The following is a 24,430-nucleotide window of genomic DNA, read 5'->3' on the forward strand; positions in this document are numbered from 1 at the left end:
AGAGATAACAAAACCATGCTAATTCATTGGCTAAATGTGAGAAAATGTTATCAAAATACTCTAAATTCAACACAAGATAAACCCTAAAAACGGGGTTTATCAACGTTCACCTTCCCAAAATTCATTACTAAACAACTTGGCATTCAGCTTCATGATGGCTCCTAGATATTGAGCAACTTGCTCTTCAGTTACATCTTCATCCTCTTCAGAGGAAGAATAGTTCTCAGAGCTCATGAATGGTAAAAGGAGGTTTAATGGAATCTCTATGGTCTCTAGGTGAGCCTCAGATTCCTTAGGTTCCTCAGTTTGGAACTCCTTTTTGTTCAGAGGATGTCCCAGGAGGTCTTCCTCAGTGGGATTCACATCCTCCCCTTCCTCTTTGGATTCGGCCATATTTATAATATCAATGGCCTTGCGCTCTCTTTTTGGATTCTCTTCTGTATTGCTTGAGAGAGTACTAGGAGGAGTTTCAGTGATTTTCTTACTCAGCTGGCCCACTTGTGCCTCCAAATTTCTGATAAAGGACCTTGTTTCACTCATGAAACTTAAAGTGGCCTTAGACAGATCAGAGACTATGTTTGCTAAGCTAGAGGGGCTCTTCTCAGAATTCTCTGTCTGTTGGTGAGAAGATGATGGAAAAGGCTTGCTATTGCTAAGCCTGTTTCTTCCACCATTATTAAAGCCTTGTTGAGGCTTTTACTGATCCTTCCATGAGAAATTTGGATGATTTCTCCATGAGGAATTATAGGTGTTCCCATAGGGTTCACCCATGTAATTCACCTCTGCCATTGCATGGTTCTCAGGATCATAAGCTTCTTCTTCAAAAGATGCCTCTTTAGTACTGTTGGATGCATTTTGCCATCCATTCAGACTCTGAGAAATCATGTTGACTTGCTGAGTCAACATTTTGTTCTGAGCCAATATGGCATTCAGAGTATCAATTTCAAGAACTCCCTTCCTCTAAGGCGTCCCATTACTCACAGGATTCCTCTCAGAGGTGTACATGAATTGGTTATTTGCAACCATGTCAATGAGTTCTTGAGCTTCTGTAGGCGTTTTCTTAGGTGAATGGATCCAGCTGCAGAATCGTCCAGTGACATCTTAGAAAGCTCAGATAAACCATCATAGAATATATCTAAAATGGTCCACTCTGAAAGCATGCCAGAAGGACACTTTTTGGTCAACTGCTTGTATCTTTCCCAAGCTTCATAGAGGGATTCACCATCTTTTTGCTTGAAGGTCTGAACATCCACTCTAAGCTTGCTCAGCTTTTGAGGAGGAAAGAACTTGGCTAAGAAGGCCATGACCAGCATATCTCAAGAGTCCAGGCTATCTTTAGGTTGTGAGTCTAACCATGTTCTAGCACTATCTCTTACAGCGAAAGGGAAAAGCATGAGCCTGTAGACTTCAGGATCTACTCCATTAGTCTTAACAGTATCACAGATCTGCAAGAACTCGGTTAAAAACTGATAGGGATCTTCTGATGGAAGTCCATGAAATTTGCAGTTTTGTTGCATTAGAGCAACTAGTTGAGGCTTTAGCTCAAAATTATTTACTCCAATGGCAGGGATTGAGATGCTTCTTCCGTAAAAATTGGAAGTAGGTATAGTATAATCACCAAGCATCCTCCTAGCATTATTATTGTTGTCATTATTTTCGTCTGCCATCTCCTCTTCTTTTTCGAAAATTTCTGCAAGGTTGTCTCTGGATTGTTGTATTTTAGCTTCTCTTAGTTTCTTCTTGAGAGTCCTTTCAGGTTTAGGATCTACTTCAACAAGAATGTCCTTTTCCTTGCTCCTGCTCATATGAAAAAGAAGGGAACAGAAAATAATAATAGGGATCCTCTTTACCACAATAGAGAGATTCCTTTATGTGAGTATAAGAATAAAAGAATAGAAGAAGGAGAAGAAAAAGATTCAAACACAGAGGGGAAGAGAGGGTTCGAATTTTGAGATGAAGAAAAGTGTTAGTAATTAAATAAATAAATAGAAGAAGATGAGAGGGGGAGAAATTCGAAATTTGTTTTTGAAAAAATGGTTAGTGATTTTCAAAAATTAAGAGAAGAAATAAAATTAAAATTAAAATTTGAAACAATTAGTTAACTAAAAGAATTTTGAAAAAGAGGGAGGCAATTTTCGAAAATTAGAGAGAGGAAAGTAGTTAGGTGGTTTTGAAAAAGATAAGAAACAAACAAAAAGTCAATTAGTTAGTTGAAAAAGATTTGAAAATCAATTTTGAAAAAGATATGATTTGAGAAAGATATTTTGAAAAGATATGATTGAAAAAGATATTTTGGAAAAGATTTGATTTTTAAAATTAAAATTGATTACTTGACTAACAAGAAACTAAAAGATATGACTCTAGAATTTAAAGATTGAATTTTTCTTAACAAGAAAGTAACAAACTTCAAATTTTTGAATCAATCACATTAATTTTTAGTAAAGTTTTTGAAATTTAAAAAAAAAAAAGATAAGAAAAAGATTTTGAAAATCAAATAAGAAAAATTTCAAAAAAAATAAAAGAAAAATGAAAAAGATTTGATTTTTGAAAAAGTTTCGAAAAGATAAGATTTTTTTAAAATTGAAATCTTGGCTTGACTAACAACAAACAACTTATTTAAAAATTTTTGACTAAGTCAACCCAAAGATTTCGAATTTTATGAGAGAAATAAGAAAAAGATATTTTTAATTTTTTTTAATTTTTTTTAATGATGAGAGAGAAAAACACAAAAATGACTCACAACATGAAAATTATGAATCAAAACACATGATGCATGCAAGAACACTATGAATGTCAAGATGAACACCAAGAACACTTTGAAGATCATGATGAACATCAAGAACTTATTTTTGAAAATTTTCAAGAAAAGAAAAACATGCAAGACACCAAACTTAGAAATTTTTAATGCTTAGACACTATGAATTCAAAAATGCATATGAAAAACAACAAAAAACACAAAACAAAAAAATTTAAAGATCAAACAAGAAGACTTGTCAAGAACAACTTGAAGATTAGGAAGAACACATGCATGAATTTTCGAAAAATGCAAAAGTTTTTAAAACATGCAATTGACACCAAACTTAAAAATTGACTCAAGACTCAAACATGAAACACAAAATATTTTTTATTTTTATGATTTTATTAATTTTTTGGTTTTTTTGAAAATTACTTTTTGGAAAAACGAAAACAAAGAAAAAATTTTAAAAGATTTTTGAAAACTTTTTGAAAAGAAAATTACCTAATCTGAGCAACAAGATGAACCGTCAGTTGTCCAGACTCGAACAATCCCCGGCAATGGTGCCAAAAACTTGGTACACGAAATTGTGATCATCAACAATGGCGCCAATACACTTGGAGCTCTCAAACGTGAATCATACTTTGTCACAACTTCGCACAACTAACCAGCAAGTGCACTGGGTCATCCAACTAATACCTTACGTGAGTAAGGGTCGATACCACGGAGATTGTTGGTATGAAACAAGCTATGGTCATCTTGTAAATCTCAGTCAGACGGATTCAAATGGTTATAATGGTTTTCGAAAATAAAGATAAATAGTGCATAAAGTAGAGATAGAGATACTTACGTAAATCATTGGTGGGAATTTCAGATAAGTGTATGGAGATGCTTTGTTCCTATTGAATCTCTGCTTTCCTACTGCCTTCATCCAATCCTTCATACTCCTTTCCATGGCAAGATGTATGTAGGGCGTCATCGTTGTCAATGGCTACTTCCCATCCTCTCAGTGAAAATGGTCCAAATACTCTGTCACAGCACGGCTAATCATCTGTCGGTTCTCGATCATGTCGGAATAGAATCCAGTGATTCTTTTGCATCTGTCACTACGCCCAACACTCGCGAGTTTGAAGCTCGTCACAGTCATTCAATCCTTGAATCCTACTCGGAATACCACAGACAAGGTTTAGACTTTCCAGATTCTCAAGAATGATGCCAATGGATTCTAGCTTATACCACGAAGATTCTGATTAAGGAATCCAAGAGATATACGCTCGATCTAAGGTAGAACGGAAGTGGTTGTCAAGCACGCGTTCATAGGTGAGAATGATGATGAGTGTCACGGATCATCACATTCATCATGTTGAAGTGCAACGAAATATCATAGAATAAGAATAAGCTGAATTGAATAGAAGAATAATAGTAATTGCATTAATACTCGAGGAACAGCAGAGCTCCACACCTTAATCTATGGTGTGTAGAAACTCCACCATTGAAAATACATAAGTGATCAAGGTCAAGGCATTGCCGAATGGCCAGCCTCCCCAAATGATATAAGAATTCGAAAATAGGGAAAAAGACCAAAGATGTGGTCAAAAGACTCCTAGTACAATAGTAAAAAGTTCTATTTATACTAAACTAGCTACTAGGGTTTACAGAAATAAGTCTAATCCGGAGCCCACTTTGGTGTGTGCTTGGGCTGAGCTTGAGCTTTACACGTGCAAAGGCTTCTCCTGGAGTTAAACGCCAAGTTGTAACGTGTTTTTTGTGTTTAACTCTGGTTTGTGACGTGTTTCTGGCGTTTTACTCCAGAATGCAGCATGGGACTGGAGTTGAACGCCAGTTTGTGTCATCTAAACTCGAACAAAGTATGGACTATGATATATTTCTAGAAAGCCCTGGATGTCTAATTTCCAACGCAGTTGAGAGCGTGCCATTTGGATTTGTGTAGCTCCAGAAAATCTATTCCGAGTGCAGGCAGGTCAGAATCCAACAGCATCAGTAGTCCTTTTTCAGCCTGAATCAGATTTTTGCTCAGGTCTCTTAATTTCAGCCAAAAAATACCTGAAATCACAGAAAAACACACAAACTCATAGTAAAGTCCAGAAATGTAAATTTTACATAAAAACTAATAAAAACATCCTTACAAAGTAGCTAGATCCTACTAAAAACTACCTAAAGACAATGCCAAAAAGCGTATAAATTATCCGCTCATCAATTCTCTTAGTTCATCATGTTAGTTTCTCATCTGTGTCACTTTTAGTTTCATGAACCTTTGTTACTTTTAATTTCATTTAATACAATTTGATATTTTATGTTCCCTTAATGCTTGTTTGAGTTATTGCTGTTATTTTCTTGCATTTGGTAGTAGTAGTTTTCATTATTACTGCAATTTAATATACTTTTCTTTTTATGCACACCAAGTGTTTGATAAAATGCTTGCTTTAGTTATAGAGTAGATTTTTGAGTATTCTTGGCTTGGAAAGAGAAGTTTGGTAATCTTGAGTCATTAATACCCAATTTAGATTGGCGATCTAGAGTTGTTAGTTAATCTTGTTTCCATTGATGCTACTTATGGATTGGGATTAACTAGGCCTATTTGACTTTCTCTCAATATGGGAATAACATAATAGGATTAGCTTTTGGTAATTATTGTTTTATGATTAATGACTTGGATAGAAGACTGATGAGCGGATATTTTATACGCTTTTTAGCAGCATTTTCATATAGTTTTTGTTATGTTTTGTTTATGTTTTATTATATATTCATAGGTTTTAGTGCAAAATTCATATTTTTGGATTCTACTTAGATTTTTTGTATTTTATAGTGATTTCAGGTATTTTCCGGCTGAAATTGAGGAGCTTGAGCAAAAGTCTGATTCAGAGAAAGAGAAAGAACTCCAAATGCTGTCAGGATCTGACCTCCATGCACTCGAAGGAGCATTTCTGGAGCTACAAAAGTCCAAATGGTGTGCTCTTAACGGCTATGGAAAGCTAACATCCAGGGCTTTCCAGATATATATAATAGTTGATACTTTGCTTTGGAACTGAGGGCCCAAAACTGGTGTTCAACTCCAGCCTCTAGCCTCATTCCTGGCGTCCAACGCCCAAAGGGGAGTAACTGGCATCCAAACGCCCAAAAGGGAGTCCAAGGTTGGCGTTCAATGCCCAAGAAGGGTCTAGCTCGTGGATTTCACTCAAGCTCAGCCCAAACACTCACCAAGTGGTCCCCAGAAGTGCATTTTTGCACTACAAGACTAGTTTATTTTATTTTCTGTAATCCTTAGTTATTAGATTAGTATATATAGAACAAGGATCACCCTTGTTCTGGACATGATGCCTTATTTTCGAATTACATTGTTCCTTTGTACAATATTAGTCACTAACCTCCTAAGGTTAAGGTTAGGAGCTCTGCTAATTCTTATGGATTAATAATATCACTATTCTATTTCAATCTATGCTTGATTATATTCTAAGATGTATCTTCGTTCTTCATCCTAATGGATTGGGTGTGTAACTTGACCATCATCCCAATTCCACATGGGTTCTTGCGAGTCCTGGATGGGATAGTACTAAACCACCAGCTTGATTATACATCTCTTAGATGACTAATCCACAGCTTCATTGGGGACTTCTCGAGACATCGGTTCAGCCGAGGTGCGGGGCGATTAAGGTCTTTGTGGTATAGGCTAGAATCCAAGGAGCAGTGTTCTCTAATCCGGAAGATCCGACCTTGTCTGTGGCATTTTGAGTAGGATCACCAAGGGAATAGACTGCTAGAGCTTCACCCCCGTTCAGATTGGATGACCATTGACCCGGCGTTTGATTTGAAGCAGAGGAGATTAATAACCGCTGACCCGGCGTTAATCATATACAGCCTGCCATGGAGTGAATCAATTAGAAGTTGGAGTATATGGTAAGAAAAGTTGATCCAGAAGGAAAAAGCATCTTTGAAGACTCAATCGTTCTCAAACCATAGATTTCACACCTATCCAGTAACATTTTATTTTTTTTTATCTGTTTTATGCGTTTTCTCGTTACAACTATATTTTCTATCCACCTAACTAAGATCTGCAAGGTAACCATTGTGTGCTCAAACCAACAATCTCCATGGGATCGACCCTGAATCACCTGAGGTATTACTTGGACAACCCGATATACTTTGCGAAATGTGTGGAGTTAGTGTCATGTACCAAGTTTTTGGCGCCATTGCCGGAGATTGTTCGGATTTGACAAAGTATCTGATTATCTTGTTGCTTAGATTAGGTACTTTTTACTATTTTTTGTGTCTTTTCTTTTCTTTACTAATATCTGTCTTTTGTTCTTACTCTTGTTAAAGTTTTGAACTTTCTTAGTGTCTTTTCCAAAAATTTTCAAAAATAGTGTCTTTTCTTTGAGTTTAGTGTCAGCTTTTAAGTTTGGTGTCCTTTGTGTGTTCTTTATTTTCCTTAAAATTTTCGAATTACTCTTATTGTTCTTTCTTGGTATTCAAGTTGTTCTTGTTTCTTTTCTTGTTTTGATCTTAAAATTTTTAAGTTTGGTGTCTTTTAGTGTTTGTTTTCTTAATTTTCAAAAATTAGTGTCTTTTGATCTAAAAAGTTTAAGTTTAGTGTCTTTTGGTTGTTTTTCTCTTTCTTCATTAATTAAAAAAAATATCTATTTTTATCATTTTTCAAATTTTCAAAATTCTTACCTTCTTTTCTTATCTTGATTTAAAAAATTTTAAGATTGGTGTTTTCTTGTTAGTAAAGTCATCAAATTTCAAATTTTAAATCTTATCTTTTCATATCTTTTTCAAATCTTTATCTTATGTTTTTATCTTTCTTTAAAATTTAAAACTAAAAAATCCTATCTTATCTTACTTCAAATTTCAAAATTAAATCTTTTTTTCAAAAATCAAATTTCAAATGTTATCTTTTCAAATCTTCACCATATCTTATCTTTTCAAACTTATTTTCAAATCTTTATCTTTTCTTGCTTCAATTTCAAAATTCAAAATCAAATCTTTTTCAAGTATTTTCAAATTTTTATCTTATCTTTTCAAATTTTTAGATTTCAAAACTTTTCAAAACTAAATCTTTTTCAAATCTCCTATTTTATCTTAATTTCAAATCTTTCTTAATTAGTTACTTTTTTCTCTTTCTTCTTTTTCAAAACTTCCTAACTAATTCCTCTCTCTTCTATTTTTGAAAACTTCTCACCCCTTTCTCTCTCTTCTTTTTCAAAAATCATCTTTCAATTTTCAAATATTTTTAATTAATTAGCTTTTAATTTTCTTCTTGCTTTTCGAATTAAATAAATAAATAAAATAAAAACAAAAATATTTTAATTCTAGTCTCTCTTTGTAATTCTTAAATTTTTGAATTCTTCTATCCTTTCATTTGAATTCTTCATCTCATTCCTCTACCTTCATCTTCACATCTCACAGGGAGTCCTCTATACTTTGATATAGAGCTCCCATTCTTTTTCTTTCTTGTCTTCTTTTTCTTGTTTATGAGCAGGAACAGAGATAAGGAACCTCTCTTTGATCCTGATCCTGAACTTGAGAGGACCCTAAAGAGGCGTTTACAATAAGTTAAAGAACAACACTCCGGAAGAGACCTCACAAAACTTTTCAAACAAGAAACAAAAATATAAACATGACAGCCGAACAGAACAATGAAGGAGATGCAAGGAAGGTTCTTGGTGACTTTACTGCACCCACTTCTGACTTCTATGGAAGAAGTATCTCCACACCTACCATTAGAGCAAATAACTTTGAGCTTAAGCCTGAGTTAGTCTCTCTAATGCTATAGAATTGCAAATTTCATGGATTTTCACTAGAAGATCCACATCAATTCCTATCTGAATTCTTGTAAATCTGTGATACTGTTAAGACCAATGGAATGGATCCTAAGGTCTACAAGCTTATGTTTTTCTCTTTTGCTGTTAGAGACAGAGCTAGAATATGGTTGGATTCTCAACCTAAAGAAAGCCTAGACTCTTGGAAAAAGTTGGTCAATGTTTTCTTGGCCAGGTTCTTTCTACCTCAATAGATGAGCAAGCTCAGGGTGGAAGTTCAAACCTTCAGACAAAAAGAGGGTGAATCCCACTATGAAGCTTGGGAAAGATACAAGCAACTGATCAGGAGATGTCCTCTTAACATGCTCTCAGAATAGACTATCCTTGGTATCTTCTATGATGGTCTATCTGAGATGTCCAAGATGTGTTTGGACCATTCTGCTGGTGGATTACTCCACCTAAAGAAAACGTCTGAAGAGGCACACGAACTCATTGAAATGGCTGCAAACAACCAATTCATGTACATTTCTGAGAGAAACCATGTGAGTAATAGGGTAGCTTAGAAGAAAGGAGTCCTGGAGGTTGACACTCTGAATGCTATATTGGCTCAGAATAAGATCTTGACCCAACAGGTCAATATGATCTCTCAGCATTTGACTGGATCACAAGCTACAACTAGCAGCACTCAAGAAGCTTCCTATGATGAAGATGCCTATGATCCAGATCAACCCATGATGGAAGAGGTAAACTACATGGGAGAACCCTATGGAAATACCTACAACTCCTCATGGAGAAATCATCCTAACCTGTCATGGAGGGATCAACAGAAACCTCAGCAAGGCTTTAACAATAATCAAGATGGAAGAACCCAGAATAGGTTCAACAACAAACCACCATTCCCATCTTCTCAGCAACAGTTAGAGACTTCTAAGCAGAGCCTTTCTGACTTAGCAACTAAAGTCTCTGAACTCTCTAAGACCACTCACAGTTTCATAATAGAAACTAGGTCCTCCATCAGAAATCTGTAGGTACAAGTCGGTCAGCTGAGCAAGAGAATCCCAGAGACCCTTCTTAATACTCTTCCTAGTAACACTGAACGGAACCCAAGAGAAGAGTGCAAGGCCATCACTGTAGAAGCTGAGGCCGAATCTGAAGGGGATACTCTAGCGTTGAACGCGAGTGAGGAAGTCCTTACTGGGCGTTCAACGCCCAAAGAAGACCCATTCCTGGCGTTGAACGCCAGTAAGAAACTCCTTACTGGGCGTTCAACTCCCACAGAAGCACCATTCCTGGCATTGAACGCCAGTAAGGAAGGCCTTACTGGGCGTTGAACACCAGTAATAGGGCAACTGGGCATTCAACACCCACTCAAGGCTTCCCTATTGAAGAACTGAAGGAAACTAAGGCTCATGAGGAGACTATAGAAGTACCATTGAATGCCTTGTTGTAATTCATGGATTATGAGGATCACTCATCTTCTGATGAGGAAGAGGAAACTATGGAAGAGTAAGTTGCTCGGTACCTAGGAGTCCTCATGAAGCTAAATGCCAAGTTGTTTGGCATGGAACCATTGGAGGAAGAACCTCCAATGCTCACCAAGGAACTCAATGCCTTGGTTCAACAGAAACTCCCTCAGAAGCTGCCAGATCCCAGACGCTTCCTGATTCCTTACACCATAGGCACCATCACCTTTGAAAAGGCTCTGTGTGACCTAGGGTCAAGCATAAACCTTATGCCACTCTCTGTAATGGAGAAGTTGGGAATCTTTGAGATACAAGCTGCAAGAATCTCATTAGAGATGACAGACAAGTCAATGAAAAAGTCTTATGGTCGTGAAGAGGATGTCTCAGTAAAGGTTGAGAACCTTTACATCCCTGTAGATTTTATAATCTTGGATACTGTGGAGGAAGAGGATGAATACATTATCCTTGGAAGACCCTTCCTAGGCATTGCCAATGCCATCATTGATGAACCACATTCTCTGATTTCATAACCACACAATTCGTAAGATCTGAATGTAGTTAATTTAATGTCACTTATCAAATCCAGATTTAAAATCATAAGCATTAAGAGAGAATCTTCAAGCTCAATTCCTATGATTCTTTTTTCTAACTGATCTTGAAATTCAACTCATCTTCAAACTATTTCCTAATATATTTGAATCTTTAAAATGAAGAATGAACATTCTCTCTTAAGAAATAATATTCCCTTAGAAGTTAACAGAGCTCTTCCCCTCAATGGAAGAGAATTAGTGCCTCATAATTGAGAGCACCAACTACAATTCTAAAGGAAAACTCTCTGAATAAAGAAGATTCAAAATGTGTAAAATGTAAAAGGTGTCAAAAAGTCCCCTCTCAGTGTTCTCTAAAAAGATTTTATACTCTATCCTAAATTACATCCAAATTCAAATGCAAATTTCCCTTCAATTCAAATCCAATTCAACTCAAATGCAATTCCAATTCCACTTGATCTCATGAGCTTGTGAAGTTTTAATTCCTCCAATTAGAAGTCTCAAGAATTGATGGATTACTGAAGCATATGGAGCACTGAAAGTGGCCTTAATGTTAGTCGTTGTATAATAAGGAAGCCACGTCCAATGACAAGCTTATTTCTCCAAGTTTTGGGCTTTGTTGGATTGGCCGTTGTACGCCTAGCTTTGGCCGTTGAACAGAACACTTTCTAGCTCCAAAAATTGGCCCACAATGCTTCCGTAAGACTTGGCCATTGGATGCCTATGGGTTGCCGTTGGACGGCATGTAGCTTTCTTCCAAGATCGGCTTTTGTTGAGAGTTTCTATTGGACGGACTAACATAGCCGTTGAACAGCACATCTTCTTTGGTCTAACGTTTGCCTAAGAATTGTCTCAGTTTTCCTTAGCCATTGGACAACTTAAGAGTTTCATGAGATGCAAACTGAGCATTGTGCGTACGCACATCAGATGTGTATGAACGAGTTCCCTTATGGTGCTGGTTGTGCATACGCACATGAGATGCATACACACGACACCCTCTTTGGCACGCCATGGATTTGCCATTGGACGGCATCCATCTTAGTTCCAACAATTGGCCAAAATTGGCTTATGTCTCATTCCACCGTTGGACGGCACTTCATTGGTGCTTAACGGTAAACTTGGGCAAATTGGTTGCTTTGGGTTTCAATTGGGCTTGGTTTGATGACTTTGGTTTGTCACTTGAATCATAAGCATCATATTTGCTTCTCTTGATCCTTGTTTTTTTGTTTTTCTTTCAAAATCTCCTGAAACCAAAATACTTAAAACACTTCAAAGTATTGCTCACTAATCTATGAAATTATTTCTCACAAAATAAGAACTATTGACTTATTGAATGAAATTCTAAAGAAAAAAATAACTAAAGATACAAGTGCATCACAATACCAAATTTGAGATGTTGCTTATCCTCAAGCAAGAAAGTAAGAAAAGAGTTGAATTGATTGAAAAAGAGTTGATCCTTCTTATAGTTCATGTCCATCTTTGTTAATGGAGTTTCCTAAATGAATCTTGAAATCATGAGAATGAAGAATTCCTACAAACTTAAACTCAGATGATGTTGTGAGACCTCTCTACTGGGTATTGAATGATCCTTGGATCACTAATTTTTTTTCTTTCTTTTTAAAGTAATTGTCTTCAACTATTTTCTCCATGTGTTCTATCTGAAAGTAGCTTTTGATAGTGGGTTTTCAATCGGTAATTCCGAACCAGTTGCTCTAAATTACTAGGTGATTAAGCACCCTATAGAATTAATCACACAAGCCTCTCCTTGACATAGCTGTACCACAAGCATATAGTCAGAGGATTTGATTCAGAAAATAGTGCCTAGAGTCTCTTTGGACTTCTAAATCCCTTGTTGCAATGTAGCTTTTGATAGTGGACTTTCGATCGATAATCCCGGATCAGTTGATACAAGTTATCGGGTAATGAAGCACCTCTCGAATCTAGCAGCACATGCTTATCCTTGGAACAAGAACATCGCAGGCACATAACTGACTCTTGGCCATTGATGCTCAGAGCTTTTTATTCATCCATGACCTCTTTTGTTCTTTTTGTAGCTTCTTGTTTTTCTTGCTATTTTCTGTTTTCTCTTTTTTTTTTCTTTTTCAACTCAATCCAACAATCTTTAAATGTCTAGAGATCTCATCAATATTCTTCTAAGCCTTCGTTAAGAAGAATCATCCTCTCATTCAATCTAGAACATTCATCTTTTATCACATTCCATGAATCATAACCACACTTCTTACACCACCACTTCCTAGATGACTTTTTATGAATTTAACTCCTTTTTTATTCGATCACAACTCTTTTATGAAATTCAGATTACTTTAGGATAATACAACTATTGATCTCAAGAAAACTAGGAAGACTTGATTAATGCAATAATAAAAGAAACATACAAGCTAAAGATAACAATAACATAATTGAAAAATGCAACAAAGCAAGAACGAGTTAAAGAATAAGACCACCTCTAGGTTTTCTTGTAGCCACTTCAATCATCACCTTCACTATAATCCTCATCATCTTGTGCTGATTGTTTGTCTCTTGGTGCCCAGAATCAATTTTTCTTCTGTTCTTTCCTTACTCGCTCTTTATTTTCTTCCTTCTGCCTTCTGAGCTCAGCCATGATTACTTGAGAAACTTTAGAGTATGGCTGAATGCTTGGATTTTGATGGAAGATAAATGTTGGCTTAGAAAATTCTAAGATTTTTCAAACTCAAGTATCGCAAGTATGGCCTAAACCGACAAGTGATCCCCAATCAAAGTTTAAAAGAATGTCACAACAATCAAATCAATTACCGATAGTAGAATCTCGGATCGTTTTTTCTAGGACTTGCAATTGAATGCACATCATTTTGGGTATTTTGAATTCCTTGCAGAAAAAGTAAAATGACAAGAAACTAAGAGCAATGAACAAGTAATAATTAAATTGGAACAACTAGAATTACCAATCAAGTAACTGGCTAAGTCACAAGCGTGCAATAAAATGATAGCAATGAAAAGGGCACGTAACTAATGAATGTGGAATTAACCTATAGGAACGAAGAGGGCAATGTCAACAAAAAGGAATGACAACCAATCAATCTAAAAGCCCTTGGTTAGGAGTGAGAATTAGAATTCCTATCTTCATTATCATCCTCAATTGTGATGGTAAATGTACATTGCTATTACTTAGTCATCCTCTAACATTGAAGGAAAGTCAAGTGAGCACAATTGACTATAGTCCACAAGTCATAATAAAATCCTAATGAAAGATTAGATTTAGTTGAATTCAAGCCAACTAGCAACCTTCAATTACCACTCAACATTAGATTTTAATAATTCAAGAGTCTCCAATTACTCAACTCCAAAGCCAAGAATAGAAATCTACTCCATCATAAGTTGCATTTTCATAAATACATGGTGAGCACTAATAAAAGACATTATAAAATTTAGAAATTAACCCAAATTAAATCTATCCACTATCAATTATCAACAATAGAAAATTAGATAACACATATGAAACATGAAAATCTTAATGCATTAACTAGAAATCAAATCTAACAAGATCAAAAATCATAAACCAAGGTAACTTAAATTACAAGACTACTAAGCAAAATTAAAGTAGAGGAACTATGATTATGGTAATAAAACTAAATGTCAACAAGATCTAATCCTATAGAGAAGTAAGAGTTTCTCTCTCTAGAAGTAAAAACTATGTATTTTTCTATCTAATGGTATATTGTCTATTGGTCTCCTTCACTCCTCAGCCTCTATTTCTCGAATTGGGCTTGAAATTGGGACAAAAGGGCTTCAGAAATCGCCCCCCAAATGTTCTATTAATAAGGCACGTGTTTGTGTTCCCGCGTACGCAACAAGTGGTCCGCGTACGCAGGCAGTGCGATGCTCAGATGACGCATACGCGGCAGAAATAATGTATACGCGGGCAGGCTGAAATTTCAAGCTTCAACTCCTCATGATTTCCCACCCTTGCTTGCTTCTTTCTCCACTTCTTCCAACCCATCCTTGATTTCTAAACCTGAAATCACTTAACAAACATATCAAGGTATCAAATGAAATTTAAGGGAATTAAAATTAATATTTTCGAAGCCTAAAAATCATGTTTTTACATTTAGGTACAATTTAGAGAGAAATCACAAAAATATGCTATTCAAGTGAATAAATGTAAGTTTATGTGATGAAATCCATTCAATTCAAGGCAAAATTTATCATCAAACATGGATTCATCAATTTTTCCACACTTACAAAATAGCATGTCCTCATGCTAATAAAAAAAGAGAATGGTTAAATGGAAGACAACTTATTCAATGAAACTACTCATATGCATGCAACTATACTAATGGATGCTATCTACTTATATCTATATTATAATATCCTATTGATTTGGGAAAAACAAACAAACAAAATTCCAGGTAAGCATATAGACATATAGGGCTAGAACAAGGAGATATTGTAATGAAATCACAATTCAAAGATTTGATTCGAGTTTCATAATTATGCAACTTGCAAGATAATCATAAAATAAGACGTGAATGTATAGAATTGAGCCATCAAACCCCTCACCGGATGTGTATACAATCCAATCGCTCAGTGTTTAGGGTTTAATCACTCAATTCTTCTCTAATCATGTTTTCTAGGATTTTTTCTTCATCTAACAATCAACAAGTGCGTGATACAAGAATACAAATATCATGGGTCTTTAGAGGGTTGTAATGGGGTTCGGATTAAGGTATGATGAATATGGTCAAGTGGACTTATAGATTGAATCTTTGATTAGTTCAAGTATTCACCTAACCTATATCAACCTAATTACTAAAATACAATCTAACTACCCATTGCTCTCTTTTTACAAACATTCATGCATTCTTTCTCATTTAATCCTTACATGCATTATATATATATATATATATATATATATATATATATATAATATTTTCTTTAGGATGACCTTTGTCCCCATTTTTTTTTGACATTTTCATTATATATATATATATATATATATGTATGTATCTATGTATATACAAGATAAATGCATATGGTTAAAGCAATTGATGCATGAATGAACCCATTGTTTTCAATGAATATCCATTTCCTCTACCAAAGTTTTCCATAATTTCCCCCACACTTAGATAATAAACACAGCTTAATCCAAGCTAATCAAAGATGTAATTCAAGGACATTAACGGTTTTCCACTTAAGGGTCTGTAATGTGCTAAAAATTAGAACAAAAAGAAATTATAAAGCTTAAAAGTGCTTCACAATAGTAGATATAAGAGTAAGGCTATATGGTTGAGTAAGCTTTAAATTCAAACAATGGCCTCAATCATTCTAAATGCATTCAAATATCAAACATTAGACATAAAAAAATTAAGCAAATCTCATATTACAATAATAGAAGCAGCATAGCACTCAAGAACAAAAAAATTGTGGTTATAATATGCAACTACACATTAAATGCTCAAATCTCACTTGTTTATTTGTTCTATCTCTTTTCTATACTCCACAAAACAATTAAAGCAAGTTTAAAAAGGATTTTCCAAATCAAATCAATGGAACACCTCAAAAACATATTTTTTTGGAAATTTTTGTTGTTCTTACCAAATTTATTTTCTATGCATGTACGTATTGTTCATTGGATGTAATTCAAAATTCCTAGCTTTTGTTCCTAACTTCCCAAAATCTAAAGATCATGAAGATTTAGGACAAAATAAATTAGGTATTATACTATTCACAACATCCAATTACCATTTCTATCAATAGAGTATATGCCAAGCACGATAAAAATGCCATAACTACCAATAAAACTAGAGATATACTAAGATGTACCTACAACCAACCAAAATAAAAGTGTGCATTGCAATAGTCTCAAGCAGTGCAAAAGTTAAAAGTAGTGCAAAAGTTAAAAATGCTAACAATTATCCATCAAAAAACATGATAAACGAGACAAAATGAAGTGCATAGTATTTGGAAGAAGATATTATGGCCCAAAAGTTACAACTCCTTTCCCACATTTACACTTAGCACAGTCTTCCGTGCTATCAGAAAATGTCACTCAACTGGTAGGGTGGTGGTGCTGCCTCAGGCTGAGGCGACGGAGGTACCTCAACGTCATCTGCCTATGCTTCAACATCCTCCGCCTCGAAAAGCTCTTCAGGGGCGTCCAGTGTCTCCAGCATGTCATCCCACTCTCAGTTCTACAACTTGATATTTTCATATCTTATGTTCATCCACCTCTCTAAGTGTTGCAGCTGCTCTAAGATCTTGAGCCCAAGCTCCTAAGTCATGGGAGTCTGAGAACCAGATGATGTGGCTTCCAACAGTTGGCTTGTTCTCCTATGGATGCTCTAATATTTCGCTTCCTCTTGACACCAGTGACTAGCTCCTCCTTCAATTAGTTTATGTGGGAGATGTACAAGTCCTTGTTGAGTATCGTAGGCAGAAAATCGTCATTCCTCCACTCAAGGCCAGTCTTGGTGATCATCTCGATAATCATAACAAGAAAGTATGCTTTCCTCTTAAGAAAGACTAGCACTTTTCACATTGAGTGCTTGATGACTTTAGGTAGGTTTACCGGTTCTCCTTCCAAAATAACCCAAACCAAGACAGCTAATTCCTAAGTGATGGTTGTCTTATGAGTGCTCGGTATGGCATAGTTACCAAGCAGTTGCTGCTATATGCGAGCCTTCCAAGTGAATTGCCTAACATGAAGTCCAATAGGCTTGGGAACCTGCTCAGTACTCATCACCGATGCCGATCTAGGAATGGAAACATTTTCCAAAACTTTGTCCCAATTCAGAGTACCCAATTGGTAGTCATCTTCCGCCTTTGCATAGGCACACCGCCCCTTCAGCTTACGTGGGATTCGGTGGATCTCGACTATTGCGGCTTCAGTAATGGGGATTTGCTTGCCCCTGAGGAGGACGGATTTGAGGTTGCCATTGTGATAGTTTGCATAGAATTATAACACCCAAGGTTTATTAGCTTCCACCAAATTCCTCTCCAAAAAGCCCCAACCACGGCGTTCAATGTGGTCATTCACTAGTTGCCGAAGGTCGGGAGGTAGCTTGTGCATTTATAGCTACCGATCCACATACAGTTTCTTCTTCTCACAGAACTCCTGGTATTGTAGAGTGCAATACCGGCTAAAAAATTTAGTTGGGTCTTGAGCCGGTATATTCATATCAGGGTTTTGGAGCACCATCACATTCTCAACTGATTTCTTAGGTCGGGCGGCCGGTTTCTTTCCTCGGCTTATTGACATCCTAAAAAGAGAATCAAGCAAGGCTATGAGTTGAACAATCAATCATCGACAAGATAATTGAAACACTTGAACCATGTGAAATGCATATATGAAAACAATAAAAAATTATTGGTTGAACAAGATGTACGAGCATATGCATACTATTCAAGATCACCCAAGATAAACCAAATTCAGTACATTATAATCAAGATGCAAAGTTAAACTAAATTCCAGGAATTGAATTCAAACAGAAATATGCAAACACAAGAGCATCCAAAATGTAATTCAAACATAATTTTGCAAATTAAACAAATTCGAAGCAACAACTAAATTCATTAGTGGATCTCAATCAAAACAGCTTCAAAACCAACCAAGAATATACAATTTATAGCTTAATTGCATAACAATTACATAGTTTAAAACATATGGTGGCCACAACATTTGAATCAAACATAATTTTAACTCAGGCAATTTATCGAATACCTTGTATACATTGTTCATATTCATCAAACTTAAGCAATTTCAAGCAGCAATCAACTCAATCAACAACATCCAACACTTGCAACATGTTTAACTAGTAAGTAACTAACCTAAATCAATTAAATATACTGAAATTAAAGACAAAAAGCAGGTAAAACCATTGATGGAATAAAATAGAGACAGGGAAAAGAACAAAACCTGAGCAAATAGAGATGAAGAATGGGGAAGGGAATGTTGCAGTGGCACTATGATGTTGCCACTACAAGAGATGACGAAGGTAGTCATCAGAAATGAGGAGGGGACACGAGTTGGGCCACTGGCTGATAGCACGAATACCACACCTTCGTACTGTTGTACCAGCAAGTGCATTGGGTCGTCCAAGTAATACCTGAGTGAGTCAGTGTCGATCCCACGATGATTGTAGTTTGAAGCAAGCTATGGTTATCTTGCAGGTCTTAGTTAGGCAGATCAAAAGTTTGTTGATTTTAAGTCATATATAGAGTTGTAAGAGTGATGTATGAAAGGAATAAAGCAAAAGGGGTAGAAAATACTAATAGGAATAGGGTTAAGGTTTGGAGTTGCTTAGCCTTTCTGAATTAACTCTGGTATTACTGTCTTCTCTGCTTGTGAGTGATCTCTTCTATGGCAGGCTGTATGTGATCAACGCCATAGGCTGTGGTCATTGATCTTCTCTGCTACAGGTTGAACGCCATTGGCCGTGGTCATCCAATCTGACGAAGGGTGAAGCGCTAGCAAGTCATTCTCCTGGCGATCCTACTCAAAGCGCCACAGACAAGGTCGAATCTTTTGGATCAGAGAACGCTGCTCCTTAGATTCTAGCCTATACCATGGAGACCCTAATCTCCCAATGAAGTCGTGGATTAGCCGTCTGAGATATGTATAAACATAGCTGTTGGCTCGTGCTTTCCAGTCACGTATTCACATGAACCCAAATAAATGCGGGTGTTTGTCAGGCACGTTTATACTAGTGTGATGAATATAGCTGATTGTTTGATCATCCTATTCACTACGTTGAAGAGCGGATATACATCTTAGAAACAGATCAAACACGGATCGAAGAAGAAACAGTAATACTTTTATTAATTCATGGGACTCAGCAGGGCTCCTCCTCTCAACCTAGGAGGTTTAGAAACTCATACTGAAGTAAAATACAAATACACGAAAATATGCTGAATGATGGTAAAAAGTGTGCAAGGAGGTCAGATCCAAACAGCATCTAGAGTGCTTTCTCTATTTCTGAATCAGACATCTGCTCCAGCTCCTCAATTTCAGCCAAAAAATAACTGAAATTGTACAAAAACACAAAAACTGATAGTATAATCCAAAAATATGAATTTAACACTAAAACCTATAAAAACTTAATAAAAACTAAATAAAACATGCTAAAAACTATATGAAAATGATGGCAAAAAGCGTATAAAATATCCGCTAATCACAACACCAAATTAAACTGTTGCTTGTCCCCAAGAAACTAAAAGCACAGTAGGATAAAAAGAAAATTAAGATACGATAAATTTCCAAGTTTCAAACAAAGCTTAGTTACAATTAGATGGGCGGGACTTAGTAGCTTTTTGCTTCTGAATAGTTTTGGCATCTCACTATCCATTTAAACTCAGAATGATTACCATCTTTAGGAACTTAAAATCCAGATGATATCATTGACTCTCATAGTTAAGCTCTTTTTTATTCTTGAACACAGCTTTCAGAGTCTTGGCCATAACCCTAAGCACCTTGTTTTCAAGTATTACCACCAGATACAATAATGCCACAGACACTTTAACTGGGTGAACTTTTTCAGATTGTGACTCAGCTTTGCTAGAGTCCATAGATAGAGGTGTCTAGAGTTCTTAAGCACACTCATTTTACTTTGAACCACGACTTTAATCGCTCGGTCTCAAACTTTTCACTTGACACCTTCACGCCACAAGCACATGGTTAGGGACAGCATAATTGAGCCGCTTAGGCCAGGATTTTATTTATTTAGGATCTCTTATCCATTAATGCTCAAAGTCTTGGATCATTTCACCCTTGTCTTTTGGTTTAAAGGGTTATTGGCTTTTTCAATCTGTCCTCATTTTCCTGCATTTTTTGGCAGTAATGGATTTTTCTACTTTATTTAATTTTTTTTCTTTTTTGCCATTTTCTTTCGCATGCATATGTAATTTTTTTTCTTTTGCAACATGCTTTTTCTTTTTGCTACTTTTTCTTGCTTCAAGAATCAATTTTTGGATTTTTTAGATTATCAATAATACTTTTCCTTTTTCCTTATTTTTTCAAGAGCCAACATTCTAAAATTTCAACTTCAAATATTAATCATAGATTCAGAAAACAAAAGCAATGCCACCACGTCAACATAATTAAAATATTCTTATTTTAAACTTGAAATTCATGTATCTCTTAATTCTTTTCAAAAAATTTTCTTTTAAGCAAGGTGAGAGATATATGGAACATTTTACATCTTTAAGACATCAATGCAAATAATCATGCAACAGGAACAAGAGAACAGACAAAACAACGTAACAGAAAAATAATAGAAGGAAAGGAAGTAAAAGAGAACGAGTCCACCTTTAATGGTGGCAGCTAGTGCTCCTCCTTGAGGATCCAATGTGATGCTTGATCTCTTCAATGTCACTCCTTTGTCCTTGTTGAGGTGGCTGCACAAGCTCATGTACATGCTTTCTGGTTTACTCCATCCTCTTCTTGTGGGGGCAAATGCCTTTCCCTTCCTCTTCCTTGAGGTTTCACCATTCTTTGGTGTCATACTTAGGAGTGGTAGAAGTCAAAAAGCAAAGCTTTTGCAACACCAAACATAAGAGTTTTGCTCATCCTCGAGCAAATATGACAAATGGGGAAGAGTATGGTAGAAAAATGTGGGGTGGGTGGAGCTTCTGTGGGACCTAGTGGTCCTGAGAAGTTAGGAATTCCAGATTCCCTGCTCTCTTGCACTGGCATTTGAACGCCTAGGGGCTGCTCCCTGGCTAGCATTCAACGCCAGCAATGCTGCCCATTAGGGGCGTTGAACGCCCAGCAAGGATACCCTAGCTGGCGTTCAACTTTAACACTCCATCCAAAGTGTTCTATTTTTGCTGCTGTGAATTCTGTCTCTGTTCTGACTGCTGCATATGATTATGACCCTTAAAAAAACAAAACAAAATAAAAGGAAATAAATAATTAATTAAGGTTGGGTTGCCTCCCAACAAGCGCTTCTTTAATGTCATTAGCTTGACGGATAACTCCTTTTAAGGAGGAAGATAGTCATAGAGGAATAAATCCCTACTCCTTACTGGGAGCTTCCTTCCTGTGCTCTCATGGAATAGTGTAATACGCTCAAGAGACAGGATTTTGTTCACTGCCTGAGGCATGGTTGGGCTTGCAGTAGTATGCTGGTGTCCCTTTTTGTCACTTCCCTCTTCCATGGTGAATACCATGATGAGATAAGTGAATACCACAATCTTCCATGGTGAAAAGCCTTCAATAAGGATATTTTTATTTTTCTAGACCCTAGATATTTTCTTTTTGGGGCCTTCCTCCTTTGTGGATAGTGTACATCCCACACCAAACTTACGTTTGGTCTTAGGATGGTTAAAATTGGTTTCATCCAAGGGAAGAGGCTTGGATGCTGAATCCTTTAGGCAAGTGCCTCCATTGTAAAAGGGTAATGGAGGGTCAAGAACCGTGAACACCATCCAGTCCTTATCCAAGGTAATCCTTGTTTCTTTTGCCTCTTGAATTCCCAGCTTTTCCATTACAGAGAGTGGCATGAGCTTTGTACCAAATAGCTTGGCATTCAGCTTCATAAGAGCTCCTAGGTACCGAGTAACTTGCTCTTCCCTAGTGTTTTCATCCTCATGAGAGGATGATTATTCATCAGAACTCATGCCCTGCAGAAGTACATTCAAAGGAACTTCTTTGGTCTTTGTGTGAGCCTTGGCTTCCCTTGGTTCTGGGATAGAGGTTTCTTAAGTGGGAAATGAGCACTCAGAAGGTGTGCTTTTACTGGCGTTGTTAGCTCTTTGGGCATTGAGCACCCTTGCTGTACACCCTTACTGGCGTTAAACGCCAGTTCCTCTATCTTTTTGGGTATTGAATGCCCAGCTGGGATATCCGTGCTGGCATTCAACGCCAGCTTCCCTGGCTATGTGGGCGTTGAACGCCCAGTGAAGGCTTCCTCACTAGCGTTCAATGCCAGGATTGCTGCTAGGTTGGGCGTTGAACGCCCAGTGAAGTCTTCTTCACTAGCGTTCAGAGCCTTCCAAATTTTTTCAGATTCAACCTCGGAGGAAGGTATCAGATTTAAACTTAAGCCAAGATCATACAAGGCTTTGTCAAAAATGATCTTTCTAGTAATCCATAGGATCTGAAAGCTCTATGGATCTGGCATCTTCCTTGGCAACTCATGCTGAATTAGGATACTATATTTCTCAGTAAGTATCTCTATTTCATCTCCCCTCAGGTCCGTCTTTTCAAAAATAATGTCTTTTAGACAAGCCGTATAGGGGGTCCTTGATAAACCACTATTTTGTGATTCATATTATGTTTAATTGTGTGGTTTTATCAGGTCTTTGCCCACTTATTCATATGATTTGAATGTATTTATAATTCCTTCCTAAAAATATTCTATGATTGAAAACTTGCTTCCTAAAGACCTTTTAGTTGTATATTTTTATTTTCCTTCGTACCATTCGATGCCGTGATATGTGTGTTAAGTGTTTCAGGCTTCATAGGGCAATGATGGCATAAGGAATGAAGAGGAAGCGTGCAAATATGGATGGAACACAAGGAATTGAGGAGATGACCAGCAAGAAGTCACGCGGTCGCATGGCTCACGTGACCGCGCGAAATGGAAGAAATTAGAGTGACGCGTTCGCGTGCCTGACGCGACTGCGCGGATTAGAAGCTGCACGAACGACGCGAATGCGTGGACGATGCGCACGCGTGGTACGAAAAACGTTGAGTGACGCGATCGCGTGGACGACGCGGCCGCATGACATGCGCGATTTGCAGAATTACAAAAGACACTGGCAGAGATTCTGGGCCGCATTTCAACCTAGTTTTCGGCCCAGAAACACATATTAGAGCCAGGGAACATGCAGAGACAGAGGAACAATTCATTCCACACCATTTCAAGTTTTTAGATCTGAATTTACTCCTCCCCTAGGTTTCTCACTTGAACATTCATAAATTAGGATTTTGAAGAATTTTTGCTTTAGCTTTTGAGAAGAGTCTACCTCCGGTACTGGTCATTATAGTTTGTTATTTACTTTTCATTTACTCTTCCATATTCTTAATTTGTCCAGAGTTGACATTGGATTATTTTTCATAGTTTATTAATACAAGACTATTTCTACTTTTAATTAATCTCTTTCATTATTATTTATTATGTATTCTCTTATTTCTCCCATTGATTTTGTGAAGTCTACAATTATGATCATGGAGTAGTCCCCCAACTTGATTGGGAGATGATTAAAAGAAGAACCTTGAGTTAGAATACTCAAGATTTCAATTGTAATTGGTTCATTGTTGGTTGGCTTGTTAGTCACTAACTCTAATCCTTCCCAAGGGAGAGGATTAGGACTTGTGAATAGAAGTTGACTTTTAATTTGACTTTCCTTCATTCGTTAAGGGTTAACTAAATGTAAACAATGACTAATTATTAATTGCTCTTGATAAAATTCTAACAAGGATAGAACTTCCAATTAATCTTCTCCCGGTCAAGATTTTATTTAAATCATATAAATTCTCTAATTTAATTTTCTGTTCATCAAATTCAAAACCCCTTTTGAAAACCTCTTATTGATAAAATAGCACATCTTTCTGCAACTCGTTGGGAGAAGACCTGGGACTCATACTCCCAGTATTTTATTTCTAAAATTTGTGACAACCCTTTTCTAAATTGACGAGTGGATTTTTGCCGGTTAAGAACTGTACTCGCAACGCCATTTTTCTAATTAATTCTTAATCTGCCAATTTTTGCTCACGTCAATTTTTGGCGCCGTTGCCGGGGAGTTGCAATAGTATGCTAATTTATTGATTGGAATTTATTTAATTGCATTTTTCTTTTTTTTTTGTTACTATGAGCTGCACGTTTCTTTCGTTAAATGACGCGTTCACTTCCTGATCCAAGCTTGCCAGTATTTGACCCTGAGATTGAAAGAACTATTTCACGT

The 24,430-nt window shown here is 36.5% G+C and overlaps 1 non-coding gene across 1 annotated transcript; it reads left to right on the forward strand.

The window, feature by feature from the left end:
• The first annotated feature begins 1,158 nt into the window (after positions 1-1,158).
• Positions 1,159-1,262, forward strand: LOC112715151 (small nucleolar RNA R71). Its single transcript, XR_003159485.1, has one exon. It is a non-coding gene; the product is annotated as a small nucleolar RNA R71 (small nucleolar RNA).
• Positions 1,263-24,430: the final 23,168 nt, after the last annotated feature.

This window comes from Arachis hypogaea, chromosome 1, assembly GCF_003086295.3.
Source record: "Arachis hypogaea cultivar Tifrunner chromosome 1, arahy.Tifrunner.gnm2.J5K5, whole genome shotgun sequence".
NCBI lineage: Eukaryota > Viridiplantae > Streptophyta > Magnoliopsida > Fabales > Fabaceae > Arachis > Arachis hypogaea.